The sequence below is a fragment of the Filicampus tigris genome, chromosome 19 (genome assembly GCF_054856515.1).
Source record: "Filicampus tigris isolate MCC_2025a chromosome 19, RoL_Ftig_1.0, whole genome shotgun sequence".
NCBI lineage: Eukaryota > Metazoa > Chordata > Actinopteri > Syngnathiformes > Syngnathidae > Filicampus > Filicampus tigris.
In genome coordinates, this window is record NC_141235.1 from 14,555,001 (window position 1) to 14,567,731 (window position 12,731).

General features: G+C 44.3%; 1 non-coding gene and 1 pseudogene across 1 annotated transcript; both read right to left on the bottom strand.

Annotated features, from left to right (window-relative positions):
- Nucleotides 1-149: 149 nt before the first annotated feature.
- LOC147131703 (5S ribosomal RNA) lies at nucleotides 150-268 on the bottom strand. Its single transcript, XR_015083225.1, has one exon. It is a non-coding gene; the product is annotated as a 5S ribosomal RNA (ribosomal RNA).
- A 116-nt stretch (nucleotides 269-384) lies between these two features.
- On the bottom strand, nucleotides 385-503 carry LOC147131704 (5S ribosomal RNA; annotated as a pseudogene).
- Nucleotides 504-12,731: the final 12,228 nt, after the last annotated feature.

Here is a 12,731-nt window from a genome sequence, read left to right on the forward strand (position 1 = left end):
TGCTTTGAACCTCAGTTTTTCCACAAGTAAGGGGACAGTTCTAAATTTCAGCTGTCAGCCTGTCAGGATAGCATGTGGTTAACTGCGAGCAAGCAGCTCCAGAAGTTGAAGTCTTTTGTGAAAGACAGATTTTGCGATTGAGTTGTAAAAGCTTACAGCACCTGGTATTCCCAGGCGGTCCCTCATTCAAGTACTAACCAGGCCCGACCCTGCTTAGTTTCCGAGATCAGACAAGATCGGGCATTTTCAGGGTAGTATGACCGTAAGCTGTAATGAGGCCTAGATATTATTTTTTTTTAGGCGACGCAGGGTCAGGATAGCCTGGTTAACTGAGAGCAAGCTGCTACAGAAGCTGAAAGAGAGATTTTGCGATTGAGTTGCAAAACCTTACGGCACCTGGTATTCCCAGGCAGTCTCCCATCCAAGTACTAACCAGGCCCAACCCAGCTAAGCTATCGAAATATGATAAGATCGGGCGTTTTCAAGGTAGTATGGCCGTAAGCTCTAATAGGGTCTAGATATTATTTTTTTATAGGCGACGCAGGGTCCTGGTATTCCCAGGTGCTGTAAGCGACTTTTAGCATTTTCAGATTTCAGTCAGTCTTTCAGGATAGCATGTGGTTCCTTTCTCCCAAGAATCTACAGTACTTGATGTCTGTTATAAAAGTTTGCTTTTGTGAGTGAGTCGGGGGGGAAAATATGTTTGTAGTTTGGCTGTAAGCTGAAAGGAGGCTGAAAATTAATTTTTTTTAGAGGCGACGCACACCTCAATTCAGGGGAGGGGTGGGAAAAAGCATTTTACATTTCCACTTCATTGAACTTTATTCAGTATCATTCAGCTTTATTCAGAATCATTCAAATTTATTCAATCTCATTCAACTTTATTCAAAATCATTCGATTTTTTTCCACTTTATTCAACTTTTTTCAGTATAATTCAACTTTATTCAACTTCATACTGTTACTCAGCCCAAGGTCTCCCCAGTGCTGCGGCCAACTTGGGCAGGGAATTTAGCAAGACTGGGGATACTCATCCCGAGGTCTCCCCAGTGCGGCGGCCATCTTGGACAGGGACATTAGCCAGACTGGGGATACTGACCCTGAGGTCTCCCCAGTTTGGCAGCCATCTTGGACAGGGACCATAGCCAGACTTGGGATACTAACCCCATGTCTCCCCAGTGCGGTGGCCATCTTGGACAGGGACATTAGCCAGACTGGGGACACTCACCCCGAGGTCTCCCCAGCAAGTGCGGCAGCCATCTTGAGAAGGGACATTAGCCAGACCTGGGATTCTCACGCCGAGGTCTCCTCAGTGCGGCGGCCATCTTGAGCAGTTACCCCTAGTGACCCAGAAGTGACCCAAATGACCCTAAAATGAACCGGAAGTGACCCAAATTACCCGGAAATGGACTGGAAGTGGCCCAAATGACACGGAAATGAACCGGAAATGACCCGAATGACCTGTAAATGACCCGGAAGTGACCCATATGACCCGAAAGTGACCTGGAAGTGACCCAAGTGACCCAGAAGTGACCCACGTGACCCGGAAGTTACACCAAATGACCCAGAATTGACCACGAAATGACTCCCAAGTAGCCGTCACATTCAGTCATGGCAGATTCAACATTTACACCATTCCAATTTCAAAATGACAACATTCAGCTCATTCAACTCACATTCTCACATTGGTGGTGACATGGCTCAGTGGTAGAGTGGTAGTTTCCCAATCAGAGGTTGTGGGTTTGATCCCCAGCCATTCCATCCTTGTTTCCCTTCTTATTTTCCTGACTTCCTTCTTTTATTTTTTCCATACTTCCCCTTTTCTTTCTTCCCTTCTGATTTGTTTATGTCCACCTCATTCCAGGCTATTCTCTATTATTTGAGGTCATTCAATTACATTCAGTATAATTTCAACGCATTCCAAAGTTTTTCATACAGGTAATTTAAATTCATTCAGGATCATGTCATGTCATCTTCCAAACCGCTTATCCTATATAGGTTAGCGGGAGTTGCTGGAGCCTATCCCAGCCGTCAATGGGCGAAGGCAGACTACACCCCGAACTGGTCGCCAGCCAGTCGCAGGGCACACATAGACACTGTCACTGAGCGGGAATCGATCCCATGCTGCCCGCACACAACTCAGGCGTGTGTACCACTAAACTATCAGCGGACATTCATTCAGGATCATTCAACTTCATTCAGTATCATTCAACTTCATTCCACTTAATTCTACTTCATTTCAATTCAATCATTTTCATTCAGTTTCATTCAACTTCCTTCCACTTAATTCAGTATCATTCAACTTCATTCAGTATCATTCGACTTAATTCAGTATCATTCAACTTAATTCAATATCATTCAACTTCATTCATCTACATTCAACTTCATTCCAACGCATTCCTTAGTTTTCATTCAGCTTCCTTCGCCTTCACACGCAATTTCTCCAGAAATTACATTCTCTAGTTGTGTGAAGGCGAAGGCCTTCACAAATATTATATTCCTACAGTTTATTATTATTATTCCACTTCACTTTTTTGGCGTGTGACACCTTCCACATTTTCACCCGATTCACATCATTCAAGTTTCAAGACATTCAGAAAATTCATGCCTTCCAGGTAGTATTTTTTTACGTTCCCCAAATTTACCGTTTCCCGAATATTTCCCATTTTTCACAACCAAAAAAACCCATTCATTTCCAATGGCATTTTTAACATTTCCACCATTCCAATTTCAAATTTACAAGATTCAACTCACTCAACTGACATTGGAAAAGCTTTTCAACACACCCACCATTCCTACTTCCCAAAAATACAACTTATTCACCCGTAAAAACCCCACAAAAATTCCACCATTCATTTCCATTGCCATATTCAACAATTCACATTTACATCATTCCAATTTGAAATTCACAAAATTCATCTCATTCAACTCATAATGGTCAAGCTTTTCAACACACCCCAAATTCTTATTTCCCACACATTCAACTCATTCACCCTTAAAAAAAACACAAAAATTCAACCATTCACTATTCATTTCCATTTGAATATTCAACTTTTCACATTTATACCATTACAAATGGTCCAAATGACCCGGAAATTAACCAGAAGTGACCCAAATGACAGGAAGTTAGGGGATACTCAAAGGGAATTGACTCAAGTGACACGGAAGTGAAGTGTTTTTTTAACTTCCTCTTTTCTTGCTCCCCTTCTGTTTTTTTACATCTTCATTCCAGGCCATTGCACATCATTCGAGATCATTCAACATCATTCAACTCACATTCAGCTTTTCAACACCCCCAAAATTCCTACTTTCCACACATTAAACTTATTCACCATTAAAAAAAACACAAAAATTCAACTATTCACTATTCATTTCAATTGGCAGATTTAACCTTTTGTATTTACACCATTCCAATTTCCACAAATTCAAGTCATTCAACTCATTCATCTCACATTCAGCTTTTCAACACCCCCAAAATTTCTACTTTCCACACATTCAACTCATTCACACTTAAACAACCTACAAAAATTCACCATTCATTTCCACTGGACCAGTGTTATTGCCCCTTGGTCTCCCCAATGCGGCAGCCATCTTGGGCAGGGACATTAGCTAGACTGGGGATACTCACACCGAGGTCTCCCCAGTGCGGCAGCCATCTTGGACAGGCGGCCATCTTCAACAGGCGGCCATCTTGGGCAGGGACATTAGCTAGACTGGGGATACTCACCCCGTGGTCGCCATAGTGCGGCAGCCATCTTGGACAGGGACATTAGATAGACTGGGGATACTCACCCCGAGGTCTCCCCGGTGTGGCCGCCATCTTGGGGGAGGACCCAAAATCAACAGGAAGTGACCCCAAATGACCCGGAAATGGACCAGAAGTGACCCAAATGACCCGGAAATGGACCGGAAGTGACCCAAATGACCCAGAAATGAACCGGAAGTGACCTAAATGACCCGGAAATGGACCAGAAGTTACCTAAATGACCCGTAAATGAATCGGAAGTGACTCAAATGACCCGGAAGTGACCCAAACAACCCGGAAATGAACCAGTAGTCTTTTCTTCCCTTCTTATTTTTATGTCCTCCTCATTCCAGTCTATTCTCTATAATTTGAGGTCATTCAACTTCATTCAGTATCATTCAACTTCATTCCACTTAAATCTACTTCATTTCAATTTATTATTTTTCATTCAATTTCATTCTACTTAATTTTGTATCATTCAATTTAATTCAGTATCATTCAACTTCATTCAACTACCTTCAACTTCATTCAACTACATTCAACTTCATTCAGTATCATTCAACCTATTTCAGTATCATTCAACTTAATTTAGTAGCATACAACTTCATTCAACTACATTCAACTTCATTCCAATGCATTCCGCAGTTTTCATTCAGCTTCCGTTGCCTTCACACGCAATTTCTCTAGTTCTTCTTCTTCTATTTTATTCCTCACACTTTTTTGGCGTTCTTCTACTTCCACATTTTTCAACTGATTCTCGCCGTTCCAACTTCAATGTATTCCAAAAATTCACTGCAACATGGGGTCCTTTTTCTTCATTCAAAAAAATTACGATTTCAGCAAAATTCCCCGTTTTTCAAAAAACCCATTCATTTCCAATGGCATATTCAACATTTCCCATTTCTACCATTCCAATTTAAAATTTACAAGATTCAACTCATTCAACTCACATTGGTAAAGCTATTCAACACACCCACAATTCCTGTTTCCCCAAAATTCAACTTATTCACCCGTAAAAAACCCACAAAATTCCACCATTCATTCCCATTGCCATATTCAACAATTCACATTTACATCATTCCAATTTGAAATTCACAACATTCATCTTGTTACACAGAGCTAGGACTGTCGGTGAATATAGGGAGATTCGCCGGAGCACCTCATCCAAACAGTCACTCGTGTCATAAGCGTGGACAGAAACGATGGCAGAGAACAACTGGCTTTAATCACACTTTAATCCACTTCACAGAACACAACAGCTTGCTCATCGCTGCGCATACACACGACCGAAAAACCGCGCGAATCTGCCGCTAATCGCTAACGGCTAACAGACCACGGATTCGATAGGACCTCTTGGCTGTCCAACAATATGCCCGACCAAAATTAACGTAAACAAAGAGGACCCATTAGCTGCCCGAAAACGTGCCTGGTGCTAAGCACACAAATTAAACAGCAAACAATGCATGTGCAAACAAAGCAGTAATGAGGAATTTATAACAGCCGTCCCCAGAATAGCTCAGCTATTATGTAAAGGATACTAAATGTCCAAAGGTGCTGCGGGAGTCCCTGAAACAACATTGTCCACATCTGGAATCGCTGGTAACTGAACCAGCCGTGCCACTGGCCGCAGGTAGGTCTTCTCTCCTATTCGAATCTCAGCAGACCGAACACGTCCATCAGCACTCTCCACCAACTTGATGACCCTCCCGATCGGCCTCTGCGCTCGTGGAAACTGGGGATCGACGATCATCACAACTGCGTCCTGGACGATGTCATCAGTGGGGCACTGCCACTTCTGCCTGGCTTGCATCAAGGTAGGTAGTGACGTATGAATTGGGTCCAGAAGTGGTCCGCCATCATCTGACAGTGGCGCCATCGTCTCTTCGTGAGTGTGTCCGGGGGGTAGGATACTTGAGGTAAGGAGGCGTCCCGCCGCCCCATGAGCAGCATGTTCGGCGTCACTGGGTCCGGGTCCGCGACGTCTGATGAAACATAGCCTAAGGACTTGGCATTAAGGATACTCTCAACTTCAATTAGAAGGGTGAGAAGGATGTCTTCCTGAAGGGACTGTGATCCAACAACGACCACAAGGTTCCTCTTGACTGATTGTACTTCACGTTCCCAGACACCACCAAAATGGGGCGCTGCTGGTGGATTAAAGCGGAACTGAATCTGGTTCTTAGACAGTCTCTCCTGAAGCTCTGGGACCATAGATACGAACGCCTCTTTGATTTCTCTCTCGGCCCCTCGGAAATGTGTTCCTCGGTCTGAGAGCATCTCAGCAGGAGTTCCTCTTCGAGCTGTGAACCTCCTCAGTGCCAGAAGGAAACTGTCTGTGTCAAGGCCCACCAGCAGATCTAGGTGAACACGTGTTGTCAGGCACTTGAAGATCACTCCCCATCGCTTTTCACGTCAGCGACCAACTTTGACCAGGTAAGGGCCAGAACAGTCAACTCCTGTCGAGTAGAAAGGGGGCTTCAAGACCCAGAGGCGGGCTGGAGGAAGGTCTGCCATCATTGGGACTGACGGTTTTCCCCTCCATTTGGTGCACTCCCTGCAGGTTCGTTGATATTTTCTCACAGCCTGTCTCCCACGTAAAATCCAGTACTACCGCCTGAGCTCGGCGAAGACTCTGCCTGCACCTGGGTGGAGTAAACGAGCATCCGTGTCTTTGATGAGGAGTCTTGTAACAGCATGGCTGGGATCAAGCACAACTTGGTGAATGTCAGTAGGACCCGACTCGATATGCCTGAGTCGTCCTCCAACTCGAATAAGACTGGATTCTTGGTCCAACTCTGGTGCTAGTGAGCTCAACCTGCTGCTGGGAGAGACAGGATTACCCGCTGTGAGGCGCTTGACGTCATCAGGGAAGCTATCGGCTTGGCTGGACTTGAATAGGTGGACCTCTGCCTGGCGTGGATTAGAAGAAGGGGCTGACAAATCTGCAGCCGACCCGTGAAACAACTGTTGTGTGGCTTCCAACAATTCAACCCAGGTGCTGAACTGTGTCAGGAACCATATCTGGAGGGCAGATCTGCACAAGGCCACAGAAAACGCTCTGCTTGAGCCCCAGGGAGTCGACAGGGTTAACTGAGTCTGGGGCTTGAGGCCAATTGCGTGGTGGAGAGCGAAGGAATGCAGGGCCTTGGATCCAACGGTTTGGATTGACTAGCTCCATCAGGGTCTTACCCCTCGTCAAGTCGTCGGACGGATTGTTCGTAGTGTCCACGTACCGCCAGGCATGGGAAGCAGTCAGATCTTGGATTTCTGGTCCCAACAAATACCTTGAACCTGCAAGACTCAGATGTCAGCCAAGTCAGAACTGTAGTTGAATCGGTCCAAAGATAGGTCTCTTTGATGTGGATAGTGAGCCCTTGATGGATCAGTGAAGACAACTGAGCTCCTGTTAGGGCTGCGCAGAGCTCCAGAAGTGGCATCGACTGTTGGCGCTTCGGGGCTACTCTAGACCTGGCCATGACGAAGGATACATGGATTGCGTTGTTAATTGTTGTGGCAAGATAGGCGACTGAGCCATACACCTGCTCTGAGGCATCACAGAAAACGTGTATATTCCGTGGCATCAGTGGCGACTTCCAAAGGAGCGTATGTTCGGGGAATGCACACCATTGCCAGTTCAGGAAGCTCAATCTCCCAGTTTGACCAGGCTTCAATGATCTCAGAAGGTAGGTTTGGCTCATCCCAGCCCCTCTTCTTCGACCACAATTTCTGAACAAGAACCTTTGCCCTTGTTGTGTAGGGAATGATAATGCCAAGGGGGTCGTATTCCTATTTCCTATTTCCAACACATTCAACTCATTCGCCCTTTCAAAAACCCACACAAAAATCAACTATTCACCATTCATTTCCATTGGCACTTTCAACTTTTCACATTTACACCATACCAATTTCCACAAATTCAACTCCCATTCAGCTTTTCAAAACCGTCAAAGTCCCTGCTTTGCACACATTAAACTCATTCACACTTAAAAAAAAAACACACAAAAATTCAAGTATTTACCATTCACTTCCATTGAATCGTTCAAGTGTCCGCTGATAGTGTAGTGGTACACACGCCTGAGTTGTGTGCGGGCAGCATGGGATCGATTCCCACTCAGTGACAGTGTCTATGTGTGCCCTGCGACTGGCTGGCGACCAGTTCGGGGTGTAGTCTGCCTTCGCCCATTGACGGCTGGGATAGGCTCCAGCAACTCCCCGCGACCCTATATAGGATAAGCGGTTTGGAAGATGACATGACATGACATTTCTACCTTCCCAATTTCCACAAGTTCAAGTTATTCAATTAATTCAAGTCACATTCAGCTTTTCAACACCCCCCAAATTCCTACTTCCGACACATTGAACTCATATCCCTTAAAAAAGCCACACAATTTCACCATTCATTTCCAGTGGCATAGTCACCCCGAGGTCTCTCCAGTTCGGCCGCCATCTTGGTCAGGGACGTTAGCGAAACTGGGGATACTCACCCCGAGGTTTCCCCAGTGAGGGACCATCTTGGGTCGGGACATTAGCTAAACTTGGGTTACTCACCCAAGGTCTCCCCTGTGCGGCGACCATCTTGGGCAGGGACATTAGCTAGACTGGGGATACTCACCCCGAGGTCTCAACAATGGGGCGGCCATCTTGGGCAGGGACATTAGCTAGACTGGGGATACTCTCCCCGAGGTCTCCCTAGTGTGTCAGCCATCTTGGGCAGGGACATTAGCTAGACTGGGGATACTCAACCCGAGGTCTCCCCACTGCGGCGGCTATCTTGGGCAGGGATATTAGCTGCACCCATGATTCTCACCCCTCTTCCATTTTACAGTATTGGAACACCCAGAATTTTCATCCCCAGGTGTCCCTAATGAAGCGGCCATGTTGTTCCAAAGTTTTGGGACACAGAATTTTCATCCCCAGGTGTCCCTAATGAAGCGGCCATGTTTTTCAAAAGTATCGGTACGCCCAGAATTTTCATCCCCAGGTGTCCCTAATGAATCAGCCATGTTCAAAAGTATTGGGACACCCCGATTTTTCATCCCCAGGTATTCCTAATGAAGCGGCCATGTTTTTCAAAAGTATTGTGACACCCAGAATTTCCATCCCCAGGTGTCCCTAATGAAGCGGCCATGTTCAAAAGTATTGGGACACCCAGAATTTTCATCCCCAGTTGTCCCTAATGAGCGGCCATGTTCAAAAGTATTGGGACACCCCGATTTTTCATCCCCAGGTATTCCTAATGAAGCGGCCATGTTTTTCAAAAGTATTGTGACACCCAGAATTTCCATCCCCAGGTGTCCCTAATGAAGCGGCCATGTTGTTCAAAAGTTTTGGGACACCCAGAATTTTCATCCCCAGTTGTCCCTAATGAACGGCCATGTTCAAAAGTATTGGGACACCCAATTTTTCATCCCCAGGTGTCCCTAATGAAGCGGCCATGTTTTTCAAAAGTATTTGGACACCCAGATTTTTCATCTCCAGGTATCCCTAATGAAGAGGCCATGTTGTTCAAAAGTATTGGGACACCCCGATTTTTCATCACCAGGTGTCGCTAATGAAGCGGCCATGTTGTTCAAAAATATTGGGACACCCCGATTTTTCATCCCTAGGTGTCCCTAATGAAGCGGCCATGTTGTTCAAAAGTATTGGGACACCCAGAATTTTCATCCACAGGTGTCCCTAATGAAGCGGCCATGTTGTTCAAAAGTATTTTGACACCCATTTTTTCATCCCCAGGTGTCCTGAATGAGGCTGCCATGTTGTTCAAAAGTATTGGGACACCCCGATTTTTCATCCCCAAGTGTCCCTAGTGAAGCGGCCATTTTTTTCAAATATATTGGGACACCCTGATTTCTCATCATCAGGTACCTTCCTTGCCGAGATTTCTTGTTTTCTTCCTTCCTTGCTTCCTAGTGTCCTTTCTTCCTCATTTCTTCACCTCATCCTTTCCTTCCTACTATTTTGTATTCTTACTTTGTTTTCTTTATTGCTTGTTTTCCTTGCTATCTTGGTTCCTTGTTTCCTCCTTCCTTTGATTCCATCAGTCTTTGTTTTCCTTCTTTTTTTCCCTGACTTCCCTTTTTCATTGTTTCCTTACTTCCTATTTTCTTGTTTCCCTTCTGATTTTTTACAAGGTCATTCAACTTTATTCAAATTCATTCAGCTTCATTCTACTACATTCTACTTCATTCAACTTCATTCCAACGCATTCTCCGGTTTCCATTCAGCTTCTTTCGCCTTCACACGCAATTTCTCCAGGAATTGCATTCCCTAGTTATTTGTTTGCTGTTTTCTCAGTTGTATGTGTTCTTTTTGTCCTGAGTTTGGAATTGGGCCATTCTACTAATTGTAAACTGCTTTTTTTGTGCGTGATCAATGGGTGAATCAATATAAAGTTGAAATAGAGGTGTGTGTTATGCAAAATGATGGATAACCTTATTTTGGTTACATATAATGTTAAGGGCATGGATAGGCCTATTAAGAGTAAGAAAGTACTGGACCAGTTAAAAAACAACAACGGTGCAATAGCAATGCTCCAGGAAACACATCTCTCTGGTAAGAAGCATGAGAAGCTGAGGAGAGAATGGGTAGGCCAACAATGTAGCTCTTCATATCAAAATGGGAGAAAAAGGGGAGTTGCTATTCTCTTCAGTAAAGCTGTTTATTTCTGTCACGAAAAGCGCTTTAGTGATAAAGAAGGAAGATATGTGATAATTGGCAGAATAAGGGGGAATTATAATTACTTTAGTCAATTTATATGCTCTAAATGAGGATAACCCATCCATCCATCCATTATCGATACCGCTTCTCCTCACATGGGTCGCGGAGCGTGCTGGAGCCTATCCCAGCTGTCTTCGGGCAGTAGGCGGGTGACACCCTGAATTGGTTGCCAGCCAATCGCAGGGCACACAGAGACAAACATCCGCACTCACAATCACACTTAGGGGCCCATGAGGATAACCCGAATTTTTTTAAGAACATTGCTTCATTGATGGGCGGCACGGTGGTCGACTGGTTGGCACGGTGGTCGACTGGTTAGCACGTCCGCCTCACAGTTCAGAGGTCGTGGGTTCGATCCCGGCTCCGGCCTCCCTGTGTGGAGTTTGCATGTTCTCCCCGTGCCTGCATGGGTTTTCTCCGGGTACTCCGTTTTCCTCCCACATTCCAAAAACATGCATGGTAAGTCGATTGGATACTCTAAATTGACCCTAGGTGTGATTGTGAGTGCGGATATTTGCCTCTGTGTGCCCTGCGATTGGCTGGCAACCAATTCAGGGTGTCCCCTGCCTACTGCCCAAAGACAGCTGGGATAGGCTCCAGCACGCCCCGCGACCCTTGTGAGGATAAGCGGTACAGATAATGGATGGATGGATGCATCATTGATAGCTGATAAAGCAGAGGGAACTGTTTTATAGGGGGGGGGATTTTAACTGTGTTTTGAAAGGATATATGGACAAACTACCTGCTGACTTGGGTTCCAGAACCCAAAAATATTTAGCTTTAACAACATTGAAGGAGAAATTAGACTTGGTAGATGTTTGGGTAGTAAATGGGTATTGTGCACATGTGAGATGTATGTCAATGACATCTCACACGTGCATAGTAACCATTTGCGGCTTGATATGTTCTTGATGTCTGTGGTGGATTCTTTTAGAGCTATTCAATGTAATATTGAAGCAATTACTATATCAGAACACGCCCCAGTATGTTTAAAATTAAAGATGAGTCAAAATAGAAACTTCAAATATTGGCGAGCCAATGGTTCTATCCTAAATAATGATAAAATTAAACAGGAATTTCAAAGATGCCTACTGGAGTATGTTCAAGTTAATGATAACAATGAGGTGTCCCCTACACTATGATGGGAGGCAGCCAAGTGTTTTTTAAGCAACATTATTGTGATCTGCTCTAGATTCAAAAAGGAAAGACTTGTGAAACAAACATCGTTGGAAAATGATATCCGTAAATTAGAGCGAGATTATCAAACATTTCATGAAGAAAGCACACTTACCACGATAAAGGAGTACAGACAGGAATTAAACAATTTATTAACCTATAAAGCGTAAGGACATCTTAGATCATTGAACCAGAAGTATTACGAACTCAGTAATTTCTCTTGGCATTTCAGATGCGTAAAGCACAATCAAGTAGACTTGTGCGTAAGATTAGATGCCCGAATACTGGGCTTCAGCCCAGAGACATTGCCAATGCATTTGCCTCTTATTACCAGGAATTGTACAAAGCAGAAAGTTACCCAGATAAGGAGAAAACTAGAAACTTTGTTAATTCAATCCATCTTGATAAGTTGACTGAGGAGGAGGCAGATCAGATAACATGTCCAATTACAAAAGAAGAGATAAGATACAGTATTTTAAAACTCATAAATAATAAAACCCTCGGGGTTGATGGTATTTCGGGAGAGTATTATAAAGCTTTTGTAAAGGAATTGACCACTTTTGCATCATGTGTATAATTATGTACTTGCGACAGGTGAGCCTCCTCAATCATGGTTTGAAGCAATTATTTGTGTTATTCATAAAGATGGGAAGGACCCAAATTTATGTACATCCTATTGCCCCATCAGCCTCCTGTGTGTCGATATGAAAATACTCACCGCCATTATTGCTTACAGGATTCAGTGCGATATCCGAAAACTTGTGAAACTTGATCAGACCGGCTTTATAGCTTGTAGACAAGGGGTAGACAATGTTAGAAGGGCTTAAAATCTTCCATTATTAGCACAGAAAAAGAGCACCCTATCATTACTTCTGAGTTTGGACGCTGAGAAAGCATTCGATTGGGTTGATTGGTATTTTTTGCAACAGACTCTACAACATATGGGCTTCAATGGTACATTTATTAAATGGGTCCAATTTTTTTATAAACACCCCAAGTCGAGGGTGAGAGTTAATGGCTACTGCTCTGATTTTTGTCAACTGTGACGCGGGACTAGACAGAGTGAAGTACTTTCGCCCTCATTAATTGCTCTTA